Here is a 23,622-nt window from a genome sequence, read left to right as displayed (position 1 = left end):
TACCCTGGAAGTTGTATTTGATGGGGTATCTTAGATGATATGCATCGGTATGTTGCTGAGTCCACATTCTCTGACAATTCTTTCCAAAGATTCTCAATGAAGCCGAAACTGAGCCAGTGAGACTAACTTCATCTATTGAAAACGTGCTGCCGTGTGTGGAGGCAAATAGAAAATGGTAGAGGTCCATTAATCATCGTCAGTTCAAAGGTATGGCGCCTAATAGTATCCCTTAGGGCAATGGTGGCAAAGGATGGGAACAACAGATGCATTCAGCGTGTATGCTTGGGGGTCTCATTCAACATACTGAATAGGGTATTCCGGCAGCTATCGAGGGAACAGGGTGTAACCAACTGCAGATTGTGACTCACGTTGGAAAAAATGGTGCCATCTTCTGGGCTACGAGGTGATACTTGGATCATTCCAGAAACTGGCAGAGAAAGTTGAAAAGTCTGGCGTTGCTGACGGAGTTTCACAATGTCCAGAATTGTTCCCAAAACTAATCATGGATCTCTGGTCTTACGTCTAGTGAGAGGATTGAACCAGGGACTTCGAAGGTTAGTGACAAGATAGGCTCTAACTTCTTCGACTTGCGCCATATGGTTGAGAACTGTAGTGTCCCCCTAAAAGGAGAAGGTGTACACTACACATGAGAGGCTGGTAACCTGGTAGTTGACTGTGTGTGGGTTGCATAGAAACTTTTTAGGATAGGTTACTCTCCGCCCAGCCCACAGATGAGAGTATTAAATCCTTGTGATAAACTGCAGAAGCATTCACAACAAAGTACCACCGTTTGAAGCACTCCTAAAAAGCTGTGCAATACACATTATACGCTGGCACGGAAAACGGAAGGACGAAAGTAACTTTCACATGATGTGAACCGTTCGTTCGACGGAAGATCAGTACACAAAGACTGGAAAGTTGCACAGGTCACACCAATATTCAAGGCCCATATCATTAACGTCGATATGCAGCAGGATTTTGGAACATATACTGTGTTCGAACATTATGAATTACCACGAAGAAAACGGTCTATTGGCACATAATCAACATGGATTTAGAAAACATCTTTCTTGTGAAAGACAACTAGCTCTTTACTCGCATGAAGTGTTGAGTGCTATTGACAGGGGAATTCCGTATTTCTGGATTTCCAGAAGGCTTTTGATACTGTACTACACAAACAGCTTGTAGTGAAATTTCGTGCTTATGGAATATCGTCTCATTTATGTGACGGAATTCGTGATTTCCTGTCAAAGAGGTCACAGTTCGTAGAAACTAACGGAAAGTCATCGAGTAAGACAGACGTGAATTCTGCCGTTCCCCAAGGTAGTGTTATAGGCCCTTTGCTGTTACACTTCTATACAAACGATATGGGACACAATATGAGCAACTGTCTTCGGTTGTTTGCAGATGACGCTGGCGGTCGTTTATCGACTAATAATGTCATCAGAAGATCAAAACAAATTGCAAAACGATTTAGAAAAGAGATATGTATGGTGCGAAAATCGGCAATTGACCCTAAATAACGAAAAGTGTGAAGTCATCCACATGAGTGCTAAAAGGAATCCGTTAAACTTCGGTTGTACGATAAATAAGTCAAATATAAAGGCAGTAAATTCAACCAAATACCTAGGAATTACAATTACGAACAACTTAAATTGGAAGGAACATATAGAAAATGTTGCGAGGAAGGCTAACCAAAGACTGGCAGGACAGTTAGAAAATGTGACAGATCTACTACGCTTGTCCGTCCTCCTTTGGAATACTGCTGCGCGGTGTGGGATCCATACCAGATCGGATTGACGGAGTACATCGAGAAAGTTCAAAGAAGGACAGCACGTTTTGTATTATCGCGGAATAGTGGATAGGGTGTCACTGAAATGATACAGGATTAGGGGTGGACGTCATTAAAACAAAAGCGTTTTTCGCTGTGGCGGAATCTTCTCATGAAATTCCAATCACGCACTTTCTCCTCCGAATACGAAAAATTTTTTTTGACACCGTACTACACAGGGAGAAAGGATGACCACGATAAAATAAGGAAAATCAGAGCTCGTACGGAAAGATACAGGTGTTCGTTCTTTTCGCGCGCTGTCTGAGATTGGAATAACAGAGAATTATGAAGGTGTTTCGATGAACCGTCTGGCAGGCATTTAAATGTGATTTGCAGAGAATCCGTGTAGATGTTGATCTGTCACTGCTTAAAAGCACAGCTCGATGAAACTGTCGGATTTGCGAATTTCCAAGTAATCGTAAAAGAAGACGGATACTAACTTAATGGGGAAAACGTAAGTCGCAGCGCCGGCGTGGCTTGGGAGCTGGGGCTGGGTTTCCGTGACTGAAGCCAGGGGCGTCAGGCCTTTCCTCGTCTACGCTGGCTGGACCAGTGACGGACGCTCACGCCGGTCAGTGCGTGACTGCGAGAACAATTACAAGCCGCGGACACGCTAGCCGCTCTCCGCAAAGACACGCCGCCGCGTCGGCCACGAACAAATTTATGGTGCTTTGGGAACTGCGTAGCCAACCTGACCGCTCACTCAGTCGTGAAATACGTCCCAGCGACAACAACGAGTGCCAAACGAACGGCGTCGCCCCTCAGCTGCCGTTTGGAGTACCCGTGTATCTTATTGTGGTATCATACGGAGATTACGTTGCTGCACAAAAGCTGGCAGCGCGTATCATGACGAGACGCGGTTGAAGTTCTCTAAGGCTACAGATACAGCAATAAGGAATAGCTCAGTAGGCAGTACAGTTGAAGAGGAATGGACATCTCTAAAAAGGGCCATCACAGAAGCTGGGAAAGAAAACGTTGGTAACTGCGGAGAAACTATCGGTAACAGAAGAAATACTTCAACTGATTGATGAAAGGAGGAAGTACAAAAATGTTCCGGTAAACTCAGAAATACAGGTTGCTGAGGAATGAAGGAAGCTAAGACGAAATGGCTGCAGGAAAAATGTGAAGACATCGAAAAAGAAATGATTGTCGGAAGGACAGACACAGCATACAGGAAAGTCAAAACAATCTTCGGTGACATTAAAAGCAAGTGTGGTAACATTAAGAGTGCAACGGGAATTCCACGATTAAATGCAGAGGAGAGAGCGGATACGTGGAAAGTATACACTGAAATCCTCTATGAGGGGAAGGTTTGTCTGATGTGATAGAAGAAGAAACAGGAGTCGATTTAGAAGAGATAAGGTACCCAGTATTAGAATCAGAAAATTAAAAGAGCTATGGAGGACTTAAAACCAAATAAGACAGAAGGGATGGATAAAATTCCATCAGAATTTCTAACATCATTGGGGGAAGTGGCAACAAAACGACTACTCAAGTTGCTGTGTAGAATGTTCGAGTCTGGCGACATACCAACCGACTTCCGGAAAAGCATCATCCACACAATTCCGAAGACGGCAAGAGCTGACAAGTGCGAGAGTCATCACACAGTCAGCTTAACAGCTCATGCATCCAAGTTGCTTACAAGAATAATACACAGAAGAATGGGAAAGAAAATTGAGGATCCTATAGGAAAGGTAAAGGTATGAGAGAGGCAAATGGTTGAAATGGCTCTGAGCACTATGGGACTTAACTTCTAAGGTCGTCAGTCCCCTAGAACTTAGAACTACTTAAACCTAACTAACCTAAGGGCATCACACAAATCCATGCCCGAGGCAGGATTCTAACCTGCGACCGTAGCGGTCGCGCGGTTCCAGACTGTAGCGCCTTTGAGAGAGGCAATTCTGACATTGGGGAAGGACCTTGCCGTTGGTGGGGAGGCTTGCGTGCCTCAGTGATACAGATAGCCGTAACGTAGATGCAGCCACAACGGAGGGGTATCTGTTGAGAGGCCAGACAAACGTGTGGTTCCTGAAGAGGGGCAGCAGCCTTTTCAGTAGTTGCAGGGCCAACAGTCTGTATGATTGACTGATCTGGCCTTGTAACACTAACCAAAACGGCCTTGCTGTGCTGGTACTGCGGACGGCTGAAAGCAAGGAGAAACTGCAGCCGTAATTTTTCCCGAGGGCATGCAGCCTTACTGTATGGTTAAATGATGATGGCGTCCTCTTGGGTAAAATATTTCGGAGGTAAAGTAGTCCCCCATTCGGATCTCCGGGCGGGGACTACTCAGGAGGACGTTGTTATCAGGAGAAAGAAAACTGGCGTTCTACGGATAGGAGTGTGGAATGTCAAATCCCTTAATCGGGCAGGTAGGTTAGAAAATTTAAAAAGGGAAGTGAACAGGTTAAAGTTAGATATAGTGGGAATTAGAGAAGTTCGGTGGTAGGAGGAACAAGACTTTTGTTCAGGCGAATACAGGTTTATAAATACAAAATCAAATAGGGGTAATGCAGGAGTAGGTTTAATAATGAATAGGAAAGTAGGAATGTGGGTAAGCTACTACAAACAGCATAGTGAACGCATTATTGTGGCCAAGATAGATACGAAGCCCACGCCTACCACAGTAGTACAAGTTTATATGCCAACTAGCTCCGCAGCTAACGAAGAGATTGATGAAATGTATGATGAGATAAAAGAAATTATTCAGATAGTGAAGGGAAACGAAAATTTAATAGTCCTGGTTGACTGGAATTCAATAGTAGAGAAGGGAGGGAAGGAAACGTAGTAGGTGAATATGGATTGGGGGGGAAAAATGAAAGAGGAAGCCGCCTGGTAGAATTTTGCACAGAGCATAACTTAATCATAGCGAACACTTGGTTTAAGAATCATGAAAGAAGGTTGTATACATGGAGGAAGCCTGGAGATACTAGAAGGTATCAGATAGATTATATAATGGTAAGACAAAGATTCAGGAACCAGGTTTAAAAATTCTAAGACGTTTCCAGGGACAGATGTGGACTCTGACCACAATCTATTGGTTGTGAACTGTAGATTAAAACTGAAGAAATTGCAAAAAGGTGGGAATTTAAGGAGATGGGACCTGGATAAACTGACTAAACCAGAGGTTGTAGAGATCTTCAGGGAGAGCATTAGGGAACAATTGACAAGAATGGGGGAAAGGAATACAGTAGAAGAAGAGTGGGTAGGTTTGAGAGACGAAATAGTGAAGGTAACAGAGGATCAAGTAGGTAAAAAGACGAGGGCTAACAAAAATCCTTGGGTAACAAAAGCGATATTGAATTTAACTTATGAAATTAGAAAATAAAAAATGCAGTAAATTAAGCAGGCAGGATGGAATATAAACGTCTCAAAAATAAGATCGATAGGAACTGCAAAATGGCTATGCAGGGATGGCTATAGGACAAACGTAAGGATGTTGAGGCACATATCACTAGGGTTAAGATAGATACTGCCTACAGGAAAATTAAAGAGACTTTTGGAGAAAAGACAACCACTTGCATGAATATCAGGAACTCAGATGGAAACCCAATTCTAAGCAAAGAAGGGAAAGCAGAAAGGTGGAAGGAGTATATAGAGGGTCTATACAAGGGCGATGTTCTTGAGGACAATATTATAGAAATGGAAGAGAATGTAGATGAAGATGAAATAGGAGATATGATACTGCGTGAAGAGTTTGACAGAGCACTGAAAGGCCTAAGTCGAAACAAGGCCGAGGGAGTAGACAACATTCCATTAGAACTACTGACAGCCTTGGGAGAGCCAGGCCTAACAAAACTCTACCATCTGGTACGCAAGATGTATGAAACAGGCGAAATACAATCAGACTTCAAGAAGACTACAATAATTCCAATCCCAAGGAAAGCAGGTGTTGACAGATGCGAAAATTATCGAACTATCAGTTTAATAAGCCACGGCTGCAAAATACTAACACTAATTCCTTATAGACGAATGGAAAAACTGGTAGAAGCCGACCTCGGGGAAGATCAGTTTGGATTCCGTAGAAATGTTGGAACACATGAGGCAATACTGACCCTACGACTTATCTTAGAAAATAGATTAAGGAAAGGCAAACCTACGTTTCTAGCATTTGTAGACTTAGAGAAAGCTTTTGACAGTGTTGACTGGAATACTCTCTTTCAGATTCTGAAGGTGGCAGGGGTAAAATACAGGGAGCGAAAGGCTATTTACAAATTGTACAGAAACCAGATGGCAGTTATAAGAGTCCAGGGGCATGTGAGGGAAGCAGTGGTTGGGAAGGGAGTGAGACAGGGTTGTAGCCTCTCCCCGATGTTATTCAGTCTGTATATTGAGCAAGCAGTGAAGGAAACAAAAGAAAAACTCGGAGTAGAAATTAAAATCCATGGAGAAGAAATTAAAACTTTGATGTTCACCGATGACATTGTAATTTTGTCAGAAACAGCAAAGGACCTGGAAGAGCAGCTGAACGGAATGGAAAGTGTCTTGAAAGGAAGATGAACATCAACAAAAGCAAAACGAGGATAATGGAATGTAGTCGAATTAAATCGGGTGATGCTGCGGGAATTAGATTAGGAAATGAGACGCTTAAAGTAGTAAAGGAGTTTTGCTATTTGGGGAGCAAAATAACTGATGATGGTGGAAGTAGAGAGGGTATAAAATGTAGACTGGCAATGGCAAGGAAAGCGTTTCTGAAGAAGAGAAATTTGTTAACATCGAGTATAGATTCAACTGTCAGGAAGTAGTTTCTGAAAGTATTTGTATGGAGTGTAGCCACGTATGAAAGTGAAACATGGACGATAAATAGTTTAGACAAGAAGAGGATAGAAGCTTTCGAAATGAGGTGCTACAGAAGAATGCTGAAGATTAGATGGGTAGATCACGTAACTAATGAGGAGGTATTGAATAGAATTGGAGAGAAGAGATATTTGTGGCACAACTTGACTAGAAGAAGGGATCGGTTGGCAGGGCATATTCTGAGGCATCAAGGGATCACCAATTTAGTATTGGAGGGCAGCGTGGAGGGTAAGAATCGTAGAGGGAGACCAAGAGATGAATACACTAAACAGATTCATAAGGATGTAGGTTGTAGTAGGTACTGGGAAATGAAGAACCTTGCATAGGATAGAGTAGCATGGAGAGCTGCATCAAACCAGTCTCTGGACTGAAGACCACAACAACAACCATTTAGGCTAGACTAAAGAAAAATCAAGACACATTCATAGGATTAGTAGACCTGGAAAAAGCTTGCAAGATGTTCGAAAATTCTGAAAAAGTAAGGGTAAGCTATTGGGAGAGGCGGGAGTAATAAGAGTGGACGACCAAGAACGAAGAGCTCGTATTAAAAAGGGTGCAAGACAAGGATGTAGCCTTTCGCCCCTATTTTTCAATCTGTACATCGAGGAATCAATGATGGAAATAATAGAAAGGTTCAAGAGTGGAATTAAAATGCAAGGTGAAAGGATATCAATAATGCGATTCGCTGATGACATGCTGAGTGAAAGTGAAGAGGAATTACATGATCTCCTCAACGGAATGAACGGTCTAATGAGTATAGAGTATGGACTGCGAGTAAATCGAAGAAAGACGAAGGTAATGAGAAGTAGCAGAAATGAGAACAGCGAGAAACGTAACATCAGGATTGATGTGAAGTGAAAGAATTCTGCTACCTAGGCAGTAAAATAACCAATGACGGCCGTAGCAAGGAGGACATTAAAAGCAGACTAGCAATGGGAAAAAAGGCTTTCCTGGCGAAAAGAAGTCTCTTAATATCAAATATCGGCCTTAATTTGAGGAAGAAATTTCTGAGAATGTACATCAGGAGTACAACATTGAATGGTGGTGGAACATGGAGTGTGGGAAATCCGGAACATGAGAGAATCAAAGCGTTTGGGATGTGGTGCTACAGACGAATGTTGAAAATTAGGTGGACTGATAAGGTAAGGAATGAGGAAGCTCTTCGCAGAATCGGAGAGGTAGCAATATGTGGAAATACTGAGAAGGAGAAGGGACAGAAAGATTAGGACATCTGTTAAGACACCAGGGATTGAGTTCCATGGTACTAAAGGGAGCTGTAGAGTGCAAAAACTGTAAAGGAAGGCAAAGATTCGAATACATCCAGCAAGTAATTGAGAACTTAGGTTCCAAGTGCTACTCTGAGATGAAGAGATTAGCAAAGGAAAGGAATTCATGGTGGGCAGCATCAAACCTGTCAGAAGACAGATGACAAAAAAAAAGAAGCCTGCCTAATATCGTGTAGGGCCCCCGTGAGCACGCAGAAGTGCCGCAACACGACGTGGCATGGACTCAACTAATATCTGAAGTAGTGCTGGAGGGAACTGACACCATGAATCCGTAAGTGTACAAGGGGGTGGAGATTCCAACTGAACAGCACGTTGCAAGACTTTCCAGATATGCTAAATAATGTTCATGTCCGAAGAGTTTGGTGGCCAGCAAAATACTTAAACTCTGAAGAGTGTTCCTGGAGCCACTCTGTAGTAATTCTGGACGTGTGGGGTGTCGTATTGTCCTGTTGGAATTGTCAAAGTCCGTCGGAATGCACAATGTAGATGAGTGGATACAGGTGATCAGACAGAATGCTAACGTAAGCGTCACTTGTTGGAGTGGTATCTGGACGCATCAGGGGCCCATATGACTTCAACTGCACACGCCCCACACCATGCAGAGTCTGTACCAGCTTGAACAGTCTCCTGCTGAGATGCAGGGTCCATGGATTCATGAGATTGTCTCCATACTCGCACACGACCATCCACCCGATACAATCTGAAGCGGGACTCGTCCGACGAAGCAACATGTTCCCAGTCATCAACAGTACAATGGCGGTGATTACGAACCCAGGCGAGGCGTAAAGCTTTGTGTCGTGCAGTCATTAAGGGTACCGATGTTTAGTTGAATCGTTAGCACGCTGACACTTGTCGATGGCCCAGCACTGAAATCTGCAACAGTTTGAGGAAGTGCTACACTTTTGTCACATCGAACGATTCTCTTCTGTCATCGTTGGTCCCGTTCTTGCAGGATCTGTTTCCGGCCACAGCGATGTCGGAGATTTGATGTTTTACCGGATTCCTGATATTCACGGTACACTAGTGAAATGATCGAACGGGAAAATCCCCACTTCATCGCTGCCTTGGAGATGCTTTGTCCCGTCGCTCGTGCGCCGACTATAACTCCCCGTCCAAACTCACTTAAATCTTGATAATCTGCCATTGTAGCAGCAGTAACCGATGGAAAAACTGCGCCGATCGAAAAACTGCGCCAGACACTTGTTGTCTAATATAGGATTTGCCGACCGCAGCGTCGTATTCTGCCTGTTTACATATCTCTGTGTTTGAAAACGAATGCCTACAGTAGCCTCTTTGGCGCTTCGGTGTAATACAGAACTGAGTTTCTGAGGGCACTCCGAATTTTCCTGGTACTAAGAATGGAATAGCCGACCATAAGTTACTTCAGATTCATTGTCACGGTCTATTTCAAGCAATGATCTGTATTTAAAACGTTTGTGGAATTTTGCTTTTCACTGATCACATCTCACAAGGCCTCATGTGTACTCTATCTGCTGAGTGACCCATGTAGCATGCATGCATGTCCGAAGGAACATTGAATCGAACTTTGCAGACATTGTCAAATACAGATACTGTACTAATGTATATCGTCACAAAGCCAAGGCAATCTGTCGAGAAAACTAAAAAAGTTTCTTCCAGTATGGGGATCACATAATTGTGAGAGGACAATGGGTAGCAGTTGTAGGGGCATATGGAAGTTTGGGTCTGTCCGTGTAGCGTGCGACAGTTGACCTAAAGCGGGAAAACGGGATTCCAGTCTTCGTCCGGCACGAATTTTCATTTGTCTGCAGTAATTTGTTTAGCTGCGGGGGTGCCGCATTCGCCGTTTGCGAGCACATTTCATGATTTAATGCGGCTATCAATCGTCAGCAGTGTCTGTTCCTTCGGACAGGCATCTATATCCGAAGCAACTGCATCGAACTTTCCAGATACTGTCAAACACAAACATTGCACTGATGTAATAAATATTTTTCCCTAATTCACGGACCGAGCGAGGTGGCGCAGTGGTTAGCACACTGGACTCGCGTTCGGGAGGACGACGGTTCAATCCCGTCTCCGGCCATCCTGATTTAGGTTTTCCGTGATTTCCCTAAATCGTTTCAGGCAAATGCCGGGATGGTTCCTTTGAAAGGGCACGGCTGATTTCCTTCCCAATCCTTCCCTAACCCGAGCTTGCGCTCCGTCTCTAATGACCTCGTTGTCGACGGGACGTTAAACACTAACCACCACCACCACCTTAATTCACGTAATACCGGGTGATCAAAAAGTCAGTATAAATTTGAAAACTGAATAAATCACGGAATAATGTAGATAGAGAGGTACAAATTGATCCACATGCTTAGAATGACATGGGGTTTGATTAGAGTCAAAAAAATACAAAAGTTCAAAAAATGTCCGACAGATGGCGCTTCATCTAATCAGAATAGCAATAATTAGCATAACAAAGTAAGACAAAGCAAAGATGATGTTCTTTACAGGAAATGCGCAATATGTCCACCATCATTCCTCAACAATAGCTGTAGTCGAGGAATAATGTTGTGAACAGCACTGTAAAGCATGTCCGGAGTTATGGTGAGGCATTGGCGTCGGATGTTGTCTTTCAGCATCCCTAGAGATGTCGGTCGATCACGATACACTTGCGGCTTCAGGTAACCCCAAAGCCAATAATCGCACGGACTGAGGTCTGGGGACCTGGGAGGCCAAGCATGACGAAAGTGGCGGCGAGCACACGATCATCACGAAACGAAGCGTGCAAGAGATCTTTCACGCGTCTAGCAACATGGGGTGGAGCGCCATCCTGCATAAACATCATACGTTCCAGCAGGTGTTTATCAGTCAGGCTGGGGATGATGCGATTCTGTAACATATCGGCGTACCTCTCACCCGTCACGGTAGCAGTTTTGCTGTCCAGCGCCATCTGTCGGACATTTTGTGAACTTTGTTTTTTTTTTTTTTTTTTTGTTCTAATAAAACCCCATGTCATTCCAAGCATGTGTGTCAATTTTTACCTCTCTATCTACGTTATTCCGTGGTTTATTAAGTTTTCAGATTTATACTGACTTTTGGATCACCCGGTATTTTTCAAACCTATAAATATCTTGTACTGGACACTTCCTAAAGTAGCCTATGTTCTTCCCCAGGGTTCCAGCTGTCTCCATACCAAATTTCATCGAAATCGGTCCAGCAGTTTAGGCGCGCAAACGTTAGAGCCGGATTTAAATTCACATTTATATTATTAGTATGGATACGCACGACTTACGCACACAATACTTCGTCATTGTTAAGTGAAATCTGTATATTAGGATTTGTCTTGTCTTTTAATGATGTTTCTTGTATCGGAAGGCAAAGTAATTGATCGAGTTATTGTTGAGAAATAAATCACGTATGAAAGTCCAACAGAATCTGTTTTGTCAGTTTATATATCATAAATATTTATTCATTAGTCTATGTGACAACGATTTGAGCCAGAAAGCTGTAGACTGTATTCAGATGCCTTATCATTTGAACTACTCTCAGTGTGTCCCATTATAAGCGTTTTAGGTGACTATATGTGCAATGTGATATACAGTACTCATGTTACACGTAAACTAAATGTTTTAGAAGAAAGGGTGGAGAACGTTACTGCCACCACTGTACGAAAAATTCAGCTCTTCCGAACTGGCCTTTGCTGAAGTCATCGTGGTTATCGATTCTCCCTCTACGAGAGTTGCCCTTCCTGTGTTGCGTGAAATTCGCTTTAGATCACCGGCCCCGTGCGTAATTACCGCCGGCCGTGTTTGAATACAGTGCAATTTGGCCTGCGGAGTGAAAGCCATTTCATTGAACAGCGCACTGGTCTGACCTTGTTTCCCGCAACGCTACTCTTTGGCGCCCGCTCGCCAACATCTGTTCTCGCGTAAGGGCTGCAGACGCAACGGAAAGGAGGCCGCAGGGTCGTGGCTGGCGGGCGCTCCCTTCCACCCAATCACTACCGCCTCGGCAAATTACACTGGAGAGGCTACTCAGTAGCACATTTTTGCCCTAATTTTTCTCCGTTTCTTGCACCATTGCACCAATACTTACTATTACCGATTTTCGTAGAAGCCACAGTTCAGCGTTGATACTCAATTGTCCTTGGTGATGTCATTGTTTCTTTACGGAAACGAGCTTCATGAGTGGCTTTGATGATAACTGGAAACAGTTTTTGGGACGCAATGGCAGAAACGCCTTGCATGCAAGGAAATACATCACCTTATAAGATTTGCTACCCTTATTATGTACCTTCACCTCACAAAAATATATTACAATTGAAATGGTCAGGACGAATAGGGTATTGAAACGAAATATTGCTCATTTCGGACTTACTTTATTACAAATCCAACACGTGTAGTCAGAGAATTAGCATACAGATCAAATTTCAAAACACGAAATCAAACAAAATACAGTGTGACCGATCTACATCTACATCCATACTCCGCAAGCCACCTGACGGTGTGTGGCGGAGGGTACCTTGAGTACCTTTATCGGTTCTGCCTTCTATTCCAGTCTCGTATTGTTCGTGGAAAGAAGGATTGTCGGTATGCCTCTGTGTGGGCTCTAATCTCTCTGATTTTATCCTCATGGTCTCTTCGCGAGATATACGTAGGAGGGAGCAATATACTGCTTGACTCTTCGGTGAAGGTATGTTCTCGAAACTTTGACAAAAGCCCGTACCGAGCTACTGAGCGTCTCTCCTGCAGAGTCTTCCACTGGAGTTTATCTATCATCTCCGTAACGATTTCGCGATTACTAAATGATCCTGTAACGAAGCGCGCTGCTCTCCGTTGGATCTTCTCTATATCTTCTATTAACCCTATCTGGTACGGATCCCACACTGCTGAGCAGTATTCAAGCAGTGGGCGAACAAGCGTACTGTAACCTACTTCCTTTGTTTTCGGATTGCATTTCCTTAGGATTCTTCCAATGAATCTCAGTCTGGCATCTGCTTTACCGACGATCAACATTATATGATCATTCCATTTTAAATCACTCCTAATGCGTACTCCCAGATAATTTATGGTATTAACTGCTTCCAGTTGCTGACCTGCTATTTTGTAGCTAAATGATAAAGGATCTATCTTTCTGTGCATTCGCAGCACATTACACTTGTCTACATTGAGATGGCTAGCAAAGTTATTAAAGGGGAATGGAGTCAAGCTAAAACGATGCCTTCCAAAACAGGTAATAGCAACAACGCCTTCTGACTATGTGTGAGGTACTGACCGAGATTGTGACCCACTAGCTGAACGTCAGTACGACGTAAGTTGGTTGAAATACGGTGCTACAGGTCAGATGGACTCGCTGCAGTGAAGACCGCATCCTCATACAAAGATTGCTAATGGGCCCAGGCTGCCGATATGCTCGCAGTCCGACGGTTGATATGGAGACCAACCGTAGGTCGCAACTGCAAAGGCTGTGGCCGGTGTACCCCCGCGAAGAGACGTGCAGAGAATCATGGCAGGTGAGTCGAAAACACCAAGACTCTCCTCCGTGCTGGCTCTCAGCCAACTTGCCGAGCATACAGAGTACTTTGGCCGAACTGCCAAGACCATCCTCTATGGTGAACGTCCACCGAAATGGCACGAAAATCTCTCATCTTTTCCCTCTTCGACACCAAATCCGTGTGGAGAAGCCAAAAATAGTCCCCTTGTAACCTCCCCTTAATGACAGTGAAAAATTAAACCGCGTGTACCTAATGGAAATTTGGGAAAAGCAATCGTCACCGAAGTTAATTTGTCGGTAAAGAAGGAGGAAAGGGTTACATCTAAATGAAAGGAAAAATGCAAATGAAATTGGTGGAAATAATAAAAAAAGTAAATGTCCGGTCGTTATGTTAACAATTAATTGGCGTTAATTAGATATTTGAGATTTGGGGAAAATTACGGTCGCCAGTCCTATGGACAACTAATATAATAGCTGAAAAAGAAAGGTTATTGCACATATAATTTGCACTAAAAGCGTGGCAATTGAAGGTTGACTCGTGTTGTGTGAAAACTGAAAGTTTGTCAGAAGTAATAAATTTCTCTAAACTCTGACTTAATTTAGCAAAAGAATTAATAAAACCGGAAAATTGAAAGTTAATTTAGTAACTGAAATTAATAGTGAGATTTGTTTCTGAACCACTACGAAATTCAGTAAAATAAGGTTAGTCTTGGGCTACCTCAACAACCATTTCAAAAGCTACTTGAATCTACGCAATTTAGAAATAAGAGATTTAACTTTGAACTTGAATTAAATGATTCTGAACAATTAACAATAGTAAAATTTAGTACGTACCAAGCTGAGCTGCAGTCACAGGTAAGCTAAAATACGGTAACAAAACTCGCACTCTTAATTTGTGCTTGCCTAATCTAAATACTGTAGCCAGCTGTGAATACATTAACTGAACTTTGAAATTAAAGCAGTGAAATGGAATGATATTACTTCAACGCTGGCGTCTGAATTTCAACGACACTCGGGTTCATCTCGGAAAAGGAAGGGACCCTGCTTGGTAATGCAATTGGGACAATGAGCAACAAAGGTTCATGCTAAGTTGCTTTAATTTTGTGATGCAACAATTTTAAAAGTTGAGGTCTGCCATACAGTTCTAAAACTTTACGTGCTTCCAGTCTTCGTTGTTGGTTGATTGAAGGTTTGAAGTCGTCGGTCGAGGAGGTGGCGACAGTCACTCATTGTCGGCCGTCGCTGTTGCAGAAGCTGGATGTTGGCGCGCCTTCTTCTCGACACGGTCACCAGGCGAAACGGGCTCTTGATGTGTGCCAGCTAACGCTTCCCGTCCGCGACACCATGTCAGAAACTATAATAGCAATTCGAGCGCAATTACATGCTGCCAAACCCCGAAAGCGCGGCAACTCGCGGGAGCGTCACACAACACACCTGCTCCACTGCACTACTCCAGCCAGACCCCCTCTGCCCGCGCTCCACGCGACAGAGTTCACTACCAAAGATCCTAAACACTTTGGTTCTCCACACGATCTATCGATGTATTCGTTCCATAGCATTGTTGTCCCTAGGCCAGACCCAGCGTATAAATACAAATAATATTAACAAAACAAACCAATTATACATCGACATAAATGCATATATATACAAATAGTAAAACAATTACAATATACAAAGACACTGAAATGTTATATCTTCAGGTAACAAAATAAGGAAAAAACTTTGCAGTGCAATAGATGGAAATAGGAGGATATGCATTACCAGCGTTAGACCCTCCTGTGGCCAAGCTGCCGACGCCAATTGTGCCAATGGAATACTTATAACGCCACACAAAAACTCCTGCCTATACACAGCATAGCGTAATTCCTCCAGTGAGAAAGTCTGCCGCCAAAACCTATGCTCCAGAGCAAATAAAAAAGATCGGCACCCGTATGTTGGTCACACACCCAAGATGGACAACATGCCTCCAGAATGCAGGCTGCTGACCACTGATCGGTTGAAGACCAGGCCGCCGTCGTGGGCCGAATTTATGGCGACAAGCCACAGACTGCACTCATTAGCAAACTGCCACAACTATCATTGCTAGCGGAAAACAAAATCTGTCATTCCCTTACTTACAATTACGTACCCTGATGGCTCGCTACGTAGCAGAGATGGCTGCAGCGCCGCTGCGAGAACTATGTAATTAACAAGGGGAGATAGATGGCGTGCGCAAAGGGTCACCACCTTTCACTGTCTCCCACTGACAAGAAACTTGTTCGCTTTGGATGTTTCGCACTTACATTTCATTAGAGATTTTGTTGTTGTTGTTGTTTCTTATAGTCAATATCTCATTGCAGATGACTCCCGTTGCATGGATCAGTAGCTCCACAACAACAACTCCAGCAAGTGCGAAATATTGAAGTGGGTGCATGAGATGGTGGCTGCCGAAAGGCAGTGCATCTCTCGCTTTCGGAAGAGGAGGAGGAAATATTTGATTGGGTGGGAGAATTAGTCGACTAAACCGCTCAGTCTTAGGATCCAGAGGATAAAAGGTGATTATAATGCAACCGTCATCATTACAGCATTTAATTATTATTCTGGAATGCTGATGTGCTTAATTGTTATTTGTTTACAGCATATATTTAAAATTCCTAGGTCTCTGCGTTTCATTTTTTTCCATTGACCGTATGTTACAGAGATGCCGCCAGTACCACCATGACAAGAGCTTGCTGTGTCATGTGCACCTAGAGTGATGGTTGTGAGGGCAGGTATCAAACGCACACCTGACTGAGGTGCGCCACCATGCAAAGCACTGTTTGTTGCCACGCGAGAGGTGGCAGAAGCAGCTGCAGCTGCTGCAGCGTCGTGCCCACGCCTTTGCATACCCTCTGGTGTTCTTGGGTGGTTCAGTCAGAGCAAAGATCTCCCATCACCCAGGCTGGCTCCCTTTCCACAGCCTGGGAGCTCCCACAGGACCTCACCGCCGCCAGCTCCTCCGAATCTGGCCACAAGTCTTCGCCCTCGCTACAGCGAAAGCTATGTGTGCCTCGGCATATACCCCTCCCTCCCTGAAGGCGCTTCCTCCTCAACGCCATCATCCTTTGGGTGGATTCAGTTGTCTTCAGTTGTAGCGTTAATGATAATGAAGCCTGTGGCTAGCAGTAATGCTCTATCCCGTCCTGATAGTGAAGGACATCAGGTTAGTGGCGTCATGACTCCTCCAGAGGCTTATCTTGTACACTATAATTGAGAATCCAGCCAGAGAGTATAGCGACCCAGGCAGGCTTCTAGAAGCATGCCTCCCAGTGCTCCTCAAAGCCTTAGATTTACATCTACATCTACGTGGATACTCTGCATAACACATTTAAGTGCCTGGCAGAGGGTTCATCGAACCTCCTTCACAATTCTCTATTATTCCAATCTCGTATAGCGCGCGGAAAGAATGAACACCTATATCTTTCCGTACGAGCTCTGATTTCCCTTACTTTATCGTGGTGATCGTTCCTCCCGATGTAGGTAGGTGTCAACAAAGTATTTTCGCATTCAGATTGGAATTTCGTGAGAAGATTCCGTCGCAACGAAAAACACCTTTCTTTTAACGATTTCCAGCCCAAATCCTGTATCATTTCTGTGACACTCTCTCCCATATTTCGCGATAATACAAAACGTGCTGCCTTTCTTTGAACTTTTTCGATGTACTCTGTCAATCCTATCTGGTAAGGATCCCACACCGCGCAGCAGTATTCTAAAAGAGGACGGACAAGCGTAGTGTAGGAAGTCTTCTTCGTAGGTCTGTTACATTTTCTAAGTGTCCTGCCAATAAAACGCAGCCTTTGGTTAGCTTTCCCCACAACATTTTCTATGCGTTCTTTCCAATTTAAATTGTTCGTAATTGTAATACCTAGGTATTTAGTTGAACTTACGGCTTTTAGATTAGACTGATCTATCGTGTAACCGAAGTTTAACGGGTTCCTTTTAGCACTCAAGTGGATGATCTCGCACTTTTCGTTATTTAGGGTCGACTGCCACTTTTCGCACCATTCAGATATTTTTTCTAAATCTTTTTGCAGTTTGTTTTGATCTTCTGATGACTTTATTAGTCGATAAACGACAGCGTCATCCTCAAACAACCGAAGACGGCTGCTCAGATTGTCTCCCAAACAGTTTATATACATAAGGAACAGCAAAGGGCCTACAACGCTACCTTGGGGAGCGCCAGAAATCACTTCTGTTTTACTCGATGACTTTCCGTCAATTACTACAATTACTCTGACAGGAAATCGCGAGTTCAGTCACATAACTGAGACGATATTCTATAAGCACGCAATTTCGCTACAAGCTGTTTGTGGGGAACAGTGTCAAAAGCCTTCCGGAAATCCAGAAATACGGAATCGATCTGAAATCCCTTGTCAATAGCACTCAGCACTTCATGCGAATAAAGAACTAGTTGTGTTTCACAGGAACAATGTTTTCTAAACCCATGTTGACTGGGTGTCAATAGACATAGATATAATACCATTAAATGTAACTCAGTACTCTGCCGAGATTTGACTCCCCCCCCTTTCCCCACCCCCCGAACAGCAGGGTGCTGCTGAGGGAAAAAGCCTACACTACATCTGAGGTGATAATGACGTTATATCTCAACGTACATCAACCGCCGAGTGGTATCGTGAATCCGCCGCCTTGGGTGCTGTACTGGCCTGGTTTTCCGACATGGAAGTAAGAGGGTCAGCTAAAGCACTCAACCGAATACCACACCTCGATATCCATGTTCATGTATATGATCCGTTGAATGGAGGGTCCAGTTATGTGAAACTCCCCGAGGATATTAAGAAGAAGCGGGCTTGTATTAACGTTCAAAATGAACAGGATAACGCTTGTTTTGCATGGTCAATCCTGGCTTGTGAAAGAACTTCCACAAAGGGTCTGCAGTGTACATATCGATACCGAATAGGTTTTAACATTTGTGGATGTTACAACTTTGACGGTATCAAGTTCCCCATAAAGATTCAGGACATATAAAAATTTGAGGCACAAAATCCTGGAATATCGGTTCACATTTATGGCCTGAAGAAGAAGCAGAAAAGTAAGCAATATGAGGAAGACAAACATACTGTATTTGGACCACTCCATTTTTCGAAATATGCAGGTTAGCCTGATCTTCATATAAACATGCTGCTCTTCTCTGATAATCACTGTTATGTATGGATCAAAGAAATATCCCACCACCTCCACAGCCAATTATCGAAAAACATAAAAACCGCATTTGCTTCAGATGTCTAAATACCTTTTCAGAAGTAAAGTATTTAAAAAGGCATCTGAAGGACTGTGAATCCAAGAAATGGGTACGTGCTGTTATGCTTACAGGAGAAGACAAATTCATTAAATTCAAGAATGCTCACCATTAGGAACGATGTCCATTTCTTGTACACACAGACTTCTTATGTCTCCTCGCCCCTATCACATGCTGTGATGGGAACCACTTAGCCTCACATATGACCTTCACGCAAAAACACATACCGCATGCGACAGTGCACCGAACTGCATGCTCATATGATTCAAGTCTTAACCACGACGAATCTTACGTCAGGGATAATCTGTGGTCTGGTTGCACGCTGCGCTTGGAAATCTCTCATGGAATTTGCATAGGCTTTAACAGCACTAACATCCCAATGACCAAATCGGAGTAGGATAAAAAATTATACAATGATGTAGTTAACTGTCATATTTGTGGCCTGCCGTTAGATAGAAAAGCTGAAACTTCCTGTAGAAATCATTGTCATCTTACGAGAAAGTCTGCGGTGCAGCTCACAATGCATGCAATTTGAAGTATCGGTTACCGCGACACATACCCGTTTTTTTTCATAATTTAAGTGGGTACGACGCTCACTTTCTAGATGAGCAATTGGCTGATTTCGGCTCGGAGAAAAATCAGGTCAGGGTCCTACCTGAGAGCATTGAGGAATATATTTCATTCTCCAAACGAATGACGCCAATTTTGTGCTCCACTTCCTTGACACGCTACGTTTTATGCAGGTATTACTCCAGAAACTCGTTGAAACTCTACATTGGGAGGATGTGCACGTCACCCGATCTGCTTAACCCGATGAGGAAAAGTTTCATCTTGTGGCCAGGAAAGGAGTTTTCCCCTATGGGTATCTGGATAGTAAGGCGTAACTCGACGAAACCAGGCTACCCGACATATCTGCATTTACCAGAACAGATGATGCCATAATTAATGCAGATTATGAGCATGCAGTGAATGTCTGGTGGGAATTCAGTCTTCCTTATTTGCGTGAATGTGCAAGACTGTACATGGACACCGGCGTGCGCTTGTTTGCAGATGTTTTTGAAAAGTTTCGGAGTGTACGCATTGCCAACCACTCTCTGGACCCTGCCACTTATTTCGTGCACCTGTGTTGTCCTGGGGCGCAATGGAAACGACTTACGACTGGTGCTGATATACTTCTTTCCTCTTAGTGCTGGATCCCTGGAGGACTTTGCCAGTCTGCCCATAGACACTCCAAGTCAAATAATCCACATATGGATCTGAGGTTTAACGCACCCCTTAATACAAGTTATATTCTTCATTTGGATGTAAATAATTTATAACGGCACGCCATTTTACAGCCACTGCTGGTTGGTGGCTTTCAACGGGTGTCCGAAAACTAATTCGAGGGATTAATGGAAAAATGTTTGGTCTGGCAGCTGCTTCCGATGTAGGGTATTTGTAGGAACGCGACGTTTTGATTAGAGCCTAATGGGATCGGCTTTGGGGCGTAAGAAAGTGCATCGCCAGATCAAATTTTAGGTAAGTCACTATTTTCAAACAGAACTTTGTTGCTGTGGGGATGACGAAGGTTTCAGTAGAGTTTACAAAACCTATCTATTTGGATATGTGTATACTGGACATCAACTCCACATATACCGCTTCCGCTATAAGTTTTCTAAAATTCATTTCGTGGAACTAAAGTTACTTTGTACGGATAGAAATAGCTTCAGATAGTGGGCGAAGAAGTGCGACTCATATGAAGTAATTAGGTGTTAGCCGGCCGGAGTGGCCGTGCGGTTCTGGGCACTACAGTCTGGAACCCGGCGACCGCTACGGTCGCAGGTTCGAATCCTGCCTCGGGCATGGATGTGTGTGATGCCCTTAGGTTAGGTAGGTTTAAGTAGTTCTAATTTCTAGGGGACTGATGACCTCAGATGTTAAGTCCCATAGTGCTCAGAGCCATTTGAACCATTTTTACTCACACTATTTACTTGTAGCATGAGAGGGCGTGGGGGTCTCCAACGGTGTGAATGACAAACAGCATGAGTGACTGCCTGAGTGAGAAGAGTATGGCTCTTTTATCATAGCGTTAATATTTTGTGTCTGTGATGTATGAGGTTAACATGAGAAAAAGATTGAATAATCAACGAAAGGATAACGTTCTAAGAGTCGGGGCGTGGAATGGCAGAAGCTTGAACGTGGTAGGGAAACTAGAAAATCTGAAAAGGGAAATGCAAAGGCTCAATCTAGATACAGTAGGGGTCATTGAAGTGGAAGGAAGACAAGGATTTCTGGTAAGATGAGTATCGGGTAATATCAACAGCAGCAGAAAATCGTATAACAGGTGTAGGATTCGTTATGAATAGGAAGGTAGGGCAGAGGGTGTGTTACTGTGAACAGTTCAGTGACCGGGTTGTTCTAATCAGAATCGACAGCAGACCAACACCGACAACGATAGCTCAGGTATACATGCCGACGTCGCAAGCTGAATATGAACAGATAGAGAAAGTGTATGAGGATATTGAAAGGGTAATGCAGTATGTAAAGGGGGACGAAAATCTAATCGTCATGGGCGACTGGAATGCAGTTGTAGGGGAAGGAATAGAAGAAAAGGTTACAGGAGAATATGGGCTTGGGACAAGGAATGAAAGAGGAGAAAGACTAATTGAGTTCTGTAACAAGTTTCAGCTAGTAATAGCGAATATCCTGTTCAAGAATCACAAGAGGAGGAGGTATACTTGGAAAAGGCCGGGAGATACGGGAAGATTTCAGTTAGATTACATCATGGTCAGACAGAGATTCCGAAATCAGATACTGGATTGTAAGGCGTACCCAGGAGCAGATATAGACTCAGATCACAATATAGTAGTGATGAAGAATAGGCTGAAGTTCAAGACATTAGTCAGGAAGAATCAGTACGCAAAGAAGTGGGATACGGAAGTACTAAGGAATGGCGAGATACGTTTGAAGTTCTCTAACGCTATAGATACAGCAATAAGGAATAGCGCAGTAGGCAGTACAGTTGAAGAGGAATGGACATCTCTAAAAAGGGCCATCACAGAAGTTGGGAAGGAAAAGGTAGGTACAAAGAAGGTAGCTGCGAAGAAACCATGGGTAACAGAAGAAATACTTCAGTTGATTGATGAAAGGAGGAAGTACAAACATGCTCCGGGAAAATCAGGAATACAGAAATACAAGTCGCTGAGGAATGAAATAAATAGGAAGTGCACGGAAGCTAAGACGAAATGGCTGCAAGAAAAATGTGAAGACATCGAAAAAGATATGATTGTCGGAAGGACAGACTCAGCATACAGGAAAGTCAAAACAACCTTTGGTGACATTAAAAGCAACGGTGGTAACATTAAGAGTGCAACGGGAATTCCACTGTTAAATGCAGAGGACAGAGCAGATAGGTGGAAAGAATACATTGAAAGCCTCTATGAGGGTGAACATTTGTCTGATGTGATAGAAGAAGAAACAGGAGTCGATTTAGAAGAGATAGGGGATCCAGTATTAGAATCGGAATTTAAAAGAGTTTTGGAGGACTTACGGTCAAATAAGGCAGAAGGGATAGATAACATTCCATCAGAATTTCTATATTCATTGGGGGAAGTGGCAACAAAACGACTATTCACGTTGGTGTGTAGAATATATGAGTCTGGCGACATACCATTTGACTTTCGGAAAAGCATCATCCACACAATTCCAAAGACGGCAAGAGCTGACAAGTGCGAGAATTATCGCACAATCAGCTTAACAGCTCATGCATCGAAGCTGCTTACAAGAATAATATACAGAAGAATGGAAAAGAAAATTGAGAATGCGCTAGGTGACGATCAGTTTGGCATTAGGAAAAGTAAAGGGACGAGAGAGGCAATTCTGACGTTACGGCTAATAATGGAAGCAAGGCTAAAGAAAAATCAAGACACTTTCATAGGATTTGTCGAACTGGAAAAAGCGTTCGACAATATAAAATAGTGCAAGCTGTTCGAGATTATGAAAAAAGTAGGGGTAAGCTATAGGGAGAGACGGGTCATATAAAATATGTACAACAACCGAGAGGGAATAATAAGAGTGGACGATCAAGAACGAAGTGCTCGTATTAAGAAGGGTGTAAGACAAGGCTGTAGCCTTTCGCCCCTACTCTTCAATCTGTACATCGAGGAAGCAATGATGGAAATAAAAGAAAGGTTCAGGAGTGGAATTAAAATACAAGGTGAAAGGATATCAATGATACGATTCGCTGATGACATTGCTATCCTGAGTGAAAGTGAAGAAGAATTAAGTGATCTGCTGAACGGAATGAACAGTCTAATGAGTACACAGTATGGTTTGAGAGTATATCGGAGAAAGACGAAGGTAATGAGAAGTAGTAGAAATGAGAACAGCGAGAAACTTAACATCAGGATTGATGGTCACGAAGTCAATGAAGTTAAGGAATTCTGCTACCTAGGCAGTTAAATAACCAATGACGGACGGAGCAAGGAGGACATCAAAAGCAGACTCGCTATGGCAAAAAAGGCATTTCTGGCCAAGAGAAGTCTACTAATATCAAATACCGGCCTTAATTTGAGGAAGAAATTTCTGAGGATGTACGTCTGGAGTACAGCATTGTATGGTAGTGAAACATGGACTGTGGGAAAACCGAAACAGAAGAGAATCGAAGCATTTGAGATGTGGTGCTATAGACGAATGTTGAAAATTAGGTGGACTGATAAGGTAAGGAATGAGGAGGTTCTACGCAGAATCGGAGAGGAAAAGAATATGTGGAAATCACTGATAAGGAGAAGGGACGGGATGATAGGACATCTGCTAAGACATGAGGGAATGACTTCCATGGTACTAGAGGGAGCTGTAGAGGGCAAAAACTGTAGAGGAAGACAGAGATTGGAATACGTCAAGCAAATAATTGAGGACGTAGATTGCAAGTGCTACTCTGAGATGAAGAGGTTAGCACAGGAAAGGAATTCGTGGCGGCCCGCATCAAACCAGTCAGT

This window comes from Schistocerca americana, chromosome 1 (genome assembly GCF_021461395.2).
Source record: "Schistocerca americana isolate TAMUIC-IGC-003095 chromosome 1, iqSchAmer2.1, whole genome shotgun sequence".
Taxonomy (NCBI): Eukaryota; Metazoa; Arthropoda; class Insecta; order Orthoptera; family Acrididae; genus Schistocerca; species Schistocerca americana.
This window is presented reverse-complemented; position numbering follows the sequence as displayed.